The 7,144-nt window shown below is 33.1% G+C and overlaps 1 pseudogene; it reads right to left on the bottom strand.

Moving 5' to 3' along the window:
• LOC122270840 (uncharacterized) overlaps positions 1 to 7,144 on the bottom strand; it is a 313,909-nt pseudogene that overhangs the window by 20,783 nt on the left and 285,982 nt on the right.

Genomic DNA, 7,144 nt, shown 5'->3' on the forward strand with positions numbered 1-7,144 from the left:
AAAAACATACTATTTTTCAAAAACTCTAAAATTTTGGTTCAATTTTAATTCTTATTTAAAATAACTACTGCCCAATTATTGAATTCCAATACAAAATTCATGTGTTTGAAGGATTAGTTTAACCCATGATTAATGAGTGTGTCTAATAGTTAGAACTTAATAAGCACTTCGTATGCCCTTTTTAGGTGGAACGAGTAGTTTTTTGACCCATGATTAAGATTACAAAAATTTATTCAATCATATAGTAATTTCACAAAGTAATATTCTACTTTGATTTGGTGTTATTGGTTTGCCTACACATAACTTTAGTATACGTTTTTAAATGTGTAGTTAGTTATTCGTAAAGTTATTGGCTAATAAAAGAATGGCTCATTATTGGTAAATATAAAAGCACATATCTAAAAATTGCATAACACTTCAAACAAAGAATACAAATTGTTTATAAAAAATATGATACCTATGTACTTTCTTTGAGGCTGGAATTGAATNATTTGGTGTTATTGGTTTGCCTACACATAACTTTAGTATACGTTTTTAAATGTGTAGTTATTCGTAAAGTTATTGGCTAATAAAAGAATGGTTCATTATTGGTAATTATAAAAGCACATATCTAAAAATTGCATAACACTTCAAACTAACTATTAAAAAAAGTATACAAATTGTTTATAAAAAATATGATACCTATGTACTTTCTTTGAGGCTGGAATTGAATAAGTTGAGGCTGATAGATATTTCTTTTAAGTCTTAAGTTCTCTATGAGACTTATATCTGATTTAATTTTTTCATCTACTTCATCATCCTCATGTTCAGGGTCGTTTTCTGTGCTGTCTTCTGAGTATCCTTTTTGAAAGCGTTTCCCTCTCGTAGCATGAAAAGCCCTTTTCACTGATTCCCAGTCGTATTGGCGTCTGCTTTTTGACGCGGCTGCTTTAATGGAGTTGATGAAGAGGTCTCTGTTACCAAACGGTCTAGAAATCAAAGCTGAGCCAATTCCAGCCGGCATAAAGAAAGGGTAAGAATGGTAATAATAATTTGCCTGATCCATGTCAGATGTCCAGCGACGTCCACGCATGGGCATGAAGGCATACCCTCGCTTTCCAATTCCGTATTCATTTGAATCTAAATCGAAGAAATCATTGGTATCATTTACGTTTGAAGTACGCCTTCCTCTCATCGGCATAAATGCGTATACTCTCTTTTTATGTTCATCAGAATTGTCACTTAATAATCTCCTTCCTCGCATGGGTGTGAAAGAATATCTTTTTTTCTAGATCATCTAAGCTTTGCGTGTCATCAAAACCGAAATTTGAGATTGAGCGACGACCCCTCATCGGCATGAAAGAGGACGCCCTCTTGTGATCGTTATAATCCGCTATATCCAAAGCACGTCGACCTCTCATTGGCATGAATGATGATGCTCTTTTTTCTCCATTCTCATTAAAATCTAGATCATCCAACGTTCTTCGCCCTCTCATTGGCATGAATGACGAGGCTCTTTTTTCTCCATCCTCAATATTGTCTAGATTATCTAACGTTCTTCTCCCTCTCATTGGCATGAATGATGAGGCTCTTTTTTTCCATCCTCAATATTGTCTAGACTATCTGACATTCTTCTCCCTCTCATTGGCATGAATGATGAAGCTCTTTTTTCTCCATCCTCAATATTGTCTAGACTACCTGACGTTCTTCTCCCTCTCATTGGCATGAAAGATGAAGCTCTTTTATCATCGTTCTCCGTGTTATCTGCGATTTCTAAGGTTCTTCGTCCTCTCATAGGCATAAAAGATGAAGCTCTTTTATCATCTAAGTCAGCAAAATGAGAGATATCATCGGAATCCTTTTTGCCTCTCATTGGCATGAACGACATTTTACGCTTGTCCTCGAATATGTCTGGTTGTAAAGGATCAAAATATTTATAAAACTGATCTTGCTTTCTTCCTCTCATTGGCATGAAAGAAGACGCTCGCTTACCCTCTTCAGTTATAGAAGGCATTCCACCCGAACTATCTAGCAATATATCAGAGTTATCTTTTCCAGCTTGATTCGAATCGATGGCATTTTTTAGCGTACCTCCCGGCATGAAAGAATAGGCCTCATAGGCATGAAAGAATAGGCCTTTTTTTCAAGCAAAGTGGTAACGATGCGTTCAGGAAAATCACTGTCAGGTTTATCGTCTGAATTGGACAAAAGTCTTCTTCCCCTAATAGGTATAAAAAAATGCTTCTTTTGTTTCGCAATTGTTCTTTTTGTGTCTCATTGATTCCTGAAACGTTTTCATAGGTTTTTCTACCACGAACAGGTAAAAATGAAGACATTCTTTTAACTTCTGTCCTGTTACTACCACTACTGGAGGGAAGCGTTATATCTGTCTTAATATTATCATACGTACCGGATTTTCCAAAATGCTGATATGTGTCCGAACTGGCATCAATCCTCTTTTTCCCTCGCATGGGCATGAAAGAGGATGCTCTTTTATCTTGGCTGTTCTCTTCCTCAGAAAAGTCATCCCATTCATCATTTTTTCTTCCCCTCATTGGCATAAAATAACTCGCTCTTTTCAAATCAAAGGGAATTTTTTTCCCTCTCAAGGGAAAAAACTGACTACGTTTGTCTTCAGGATCGGGCAAAAACTGATAATGGTCTGCAATATTTGCTTCATTATTAGGAATTTTTTTCCCTCTCAGGGGAAAAAAAGAACTACTTCGTTTGTCATCTTCATCTTGTTCTAAAAGATGTGATAAAGAAGAAACAAACTTAGTCCTTGGATCAGTAGAATCGTCAATTATTGCCTGCAATAATGAAAAAAAAGGGATTTATGTAAAAAAAACTATATTTTTTTTGTCATGAAGAAACATTGTAATACAATTGGGAACAAAAAATAGATCTAAAACTAAATAAAATATAAAAATAAATAGAACTAATTAAATAAATAATAAATAATTAAAAGAGGATTTAGCATCGAGATCTTTTTACATTTTCAGTCGTCTGCGGCATCCCTCAATTTTGGAACACAATTTGATTATTTGTAACATTATTTTGAATGTCTAGTTTCTATTATAAATATACACCGAAGAGCCAATACATTATAATCACCCTGCTAATAACATGTAGGACCATCTTTAGCCCTCAAAACTGCTAACACCCGCCGTGGCATTGATTCCACAAGGTGCTGATAGGTAGTCTGAGGTATCTGGTACCAAGCGCTCTCCAACTGGTCCTGCAATTCCCTCACATTGCGAGGGAGTAGCGTGGCAGCACGAATTTGGTTTTCCAAGTAGGACCACAAATGCTCTATTGGATTAAGGTAAGATGAATTTGATGGCCAAGACATGACTTGAAAGTCAATGGAATGTTCCTCGAACCAATCCATGACGATTCGACCTTTATGACATGGTGCATTATCCTGTTGGTAAACATCATCCCCCGCAGGAAAAACTGTTGCCATGAATAGGCGAACCTGGTCTGCAACTATGCTCAAGTAGCTTACAGATGTCAAGGAGTGTTCTATGAGGATTATGGGTCCTAATGTGCCCCATGAAAACATTGTTCCTGGGCGAGAAAAAATTAAAACCTGGGTGAGCCCATTGCTATAGATGGAGAGTGGTCATAATGTAATGAGTCTTCGGTGTATAACACTTAAATTACCTAGGCAATAGCATTTTATCTTTAGGCAATATTATCGAATTTTTAGGACAATGTATTCCAAAAATCCTTTATTTTCTAAAAATCCTAAACATTTTTGTTGAAAAGTTTTAACCCATTTTAACCTTTCGACCGTTTTTAAAGTGGAAGCAGTTCGATTGTTTTAATGGTTTAGTTTAATTAAACCAGAGAGTTATACTTTTATTTGAATTCAACATCCGGCATTTTTTCCGTTATATTTTTTTCATATATATCAGGCTGGCTATATCAGCCTAGCAGAAGCTGCGGAAAACCACCGGGGATTGTGCTTACCGGCAATGCACATGCATTGCCATTGTTTATTTCATGTTTTTTTTTAAATTTTATATTGCAGTGATGACAATTCGTAAGGATTATACAGAATATTTAAAAAAAAAAAAAAAGAAGCGGTAGTGAACTACAAACAAAAAATTGCAGATTTTCGGTTAATTTTGCCAACTATTTATAGGCTGAAATAATATTTAAGACATTATTAACCCTTTTCACTCGAGAGGTGATTGTCTGTCACCACTGTCGCCTGTAAATTACCAACTACTCCAAATGTGAAATTTTTTTCACCTTAATATTTAGTTACCACTTCATTCAGTGATCTCCGGGCATTATAAGGTAAGTTCGTAAAAAAACTTTCAAAATGTTAGTGGTTGCGACCATTTTTGTTCCATTTCAAACTTTTTTTTAACTTCGAGTGCTAAGAGAATTATTGAATTATTTAGAAGAACCTTTAAATTATTTAGAAGTGGTGCTAAGTAAATACCCTGTAAATCGAATTTACTGAACGAAGAATCATACATTTACAGACTATCATCAGGGCTGAAAGTCCATATCATACCTGCAAACTTTCACTCCTTCCGAGAATGGATTTTCAGAGTGGTTGTAAAACAACAACCGAAAATCAATCTGATTCAAAAATATATTTATATTTTGATTCCGTTGAAAATTGCTTGCGTAAAGATTATTATGCTTTCATATATTTATTGCATACCTGCCAACTTTTAATCCCTTCCATTATTATTTTTCCCAGTGGTATGAAAATGGGATTAAAACTTCAAATTTAAGCAAACAAATACGTTGCATTTGAGAAAACTTAAGTTGACAACCATGACAGTAAAGCATATTAATATATGTGCTTAATTTTTGTAAGAATAGTGGTGATCAATATCATTTAAAAATTAAGATTATAAAAGAAAAAATAGTATATAATTACTACCACTTTAAATATAAAAATAAAATCTTCCGGAAAATCCGGAAGAGTTCGCAGGTATGTTATTGTAATTATTTATATGTAGTGGTGGTCAGACTCATCTATAATTATCATTATTATTCAAAAAGTTAATTGGAATAACCTGAGTATTGCTACCACTTTAATTAGGAAAATAAAATCTTCCGGAAAATCCGGAAGAGTTGACAGGTATGCCATATATATATCAAGACGGAAAAGAGTAAAAACTGGTGACAAATAAATTAAATTTTTTAAGCTTTTTTTTTCGGTAATAATAAAAATCCATAACTACCAATTGTTTTTAACGGATGCAATTTACATATTGAATTGCTTCATCGTCGTGTTATAAATAATTACAGTGAATTGTTTATTGTTGAAAATAGATTATCTCCTCCAGAATATTATCTAATATTGAAATAGTTCTCCTACCAGTACGTTCTCTTTTCCGTCTTCGCTTTCAGGCCTGACTATCATTCGAAAATTTTTATCCTCTGTCTGACGTAAGTTGGCACCAATGTTAAGGTTTGTGCCGTCCATATACCTAGCCAAGTCAGATCAATGCCTCCTATAACTGAAAGCCTCCACTCGGTTTCTCATAGGTAGTCTGATCAGACCACTATAAAGGTAAGCCAAGTTATGAAAGAGCCATTAAGTAAAAAATCTAGTATAAGTAAGAAAATGGTAGCAAATATATGTCTAAAAATTTGTTTAATTTATGAATATTATTGGTATGTCTTATTTACTTATCAACCACCACAGATTCAATTCACAAATATATATGACAAATTTCTCTCAATTACTTTTTTAAAATAAAATTTGGGTTCATGTGCACAACTAATTCACTTCTTAAATATTCTGCTCAGACTACTAATAAAATACCGTATGGAGGCTTTCTGATGTAAGAGGTGATGGTCAGATCCAATGAGTCATTGAAAGCTTACCAGGGCTGGTACACAGAATAAAATTACCTAGGATGCTCGATGTATTATCCAATGATCTACCATCTATCTCTTGTACTGGTTATATTAATTAATTTTTTACATACCACGGTATAATGGTATTTTAGATTACATTCGAAATACGTTTTTAAATGATATTTTAATGTTTATAAAAATTATTTGAGGATTTTTTTTATTCTGTTGCAGCTATTAACATATTTAAAAGAATGTGATTTAACTTTTTCAATGGAATAAAAAAAAAAATTCTTTCCTTACCTGACTCTTAGTTAGCACTGGATATTCGTCATCTGAAACTGCTTCCACTAATCGGCTTTGCTCACTTGTTAAATAAGAAAAAAGAAGCAGCAGCAAGCTCTTCCTAAAGCCTCCTCGCTTGGAGTTATCCATACGGAGGAGAAAACTCTTAAATTTATTCCCCTGAAGAAAGAAAAAAACATAATTATGAATTTTCACAAATATGTAGTGCATGTTCAAGCATTCGTGGGGGTAAAATATTATCCTTGCATTTTTTATGTTTAAATTGACATTTAAAAGAAGAAAAATTTTTTTTATCGTTTCTAGGAGTTTTTTGAAACTATAAAGTCTCAAAAATCATAGTGACCGTGCTCCCACAAATACCTAGAAATTTTAAAGTGAAAGCAAATAATAAAAAAAATTAAAATTTTGTACTCGCATTTAGGACACTAACTACATATTTCAAATTATCTAAGGACGCTTCGAATACGAACCCTGAATTCTCTTTGATTTGCTTCACTAAATTTTTTTGATTAAAAACTTAAGGTACAAAAAAAAAATTAAATTATAAGTATTAAATTAAGTGATACCTTTGGTAACTCAGACTGCGTGCTCCCGGCTTCTGCGGAAAACAGTGTAGGTACCCGTATTCTGTAGAATTTATAAACATTCATTAAGTGATTTTAGTTTCTAAACTAAAAACAGTCTATTTTCAATTCTTTCTAATAGGTTAATTGCATTTAAAGCAATAATTACGTCGAAAAAAAAGTAAATTTCTAAATATTCATAACATAAATTGCTGTATATGAAGAGTTATTGTTGAATATGGAAGAAAGGCAAATTATGGACAATGAAGAGTAACGCCTACTCTGTAATAGTTTCTCTTTACACTTAACAGTTTTTATGCAATTCAATAATGTATTCCTAACCAGGTTATTTTTAAAATTTACAAGAGTGTACAGCTTAATAGATAACAGTACAATTTAATTGATTAACGGTCAGCAATTTGGTGCCATTTTTATATATATATATATATATATATCTCAAGAAT

This window comes from Parasteatoda tepidariorum, chromosome 6, assembly GCF_043381705.1.
Source record: "Parasteatoda tepidariorum isolate YZ-2023 chromosome 6, CAS_Ptep_4.0, whole genome shotgun sequence".
Classification (NCBI taxonomy): domain Eukaryota; kingdom Metazoa; phylum Arthropoda; class Arachnida; order Araneae; family Theridiidae; genus Parasteatoda; species Parasteatoda tepidariorum.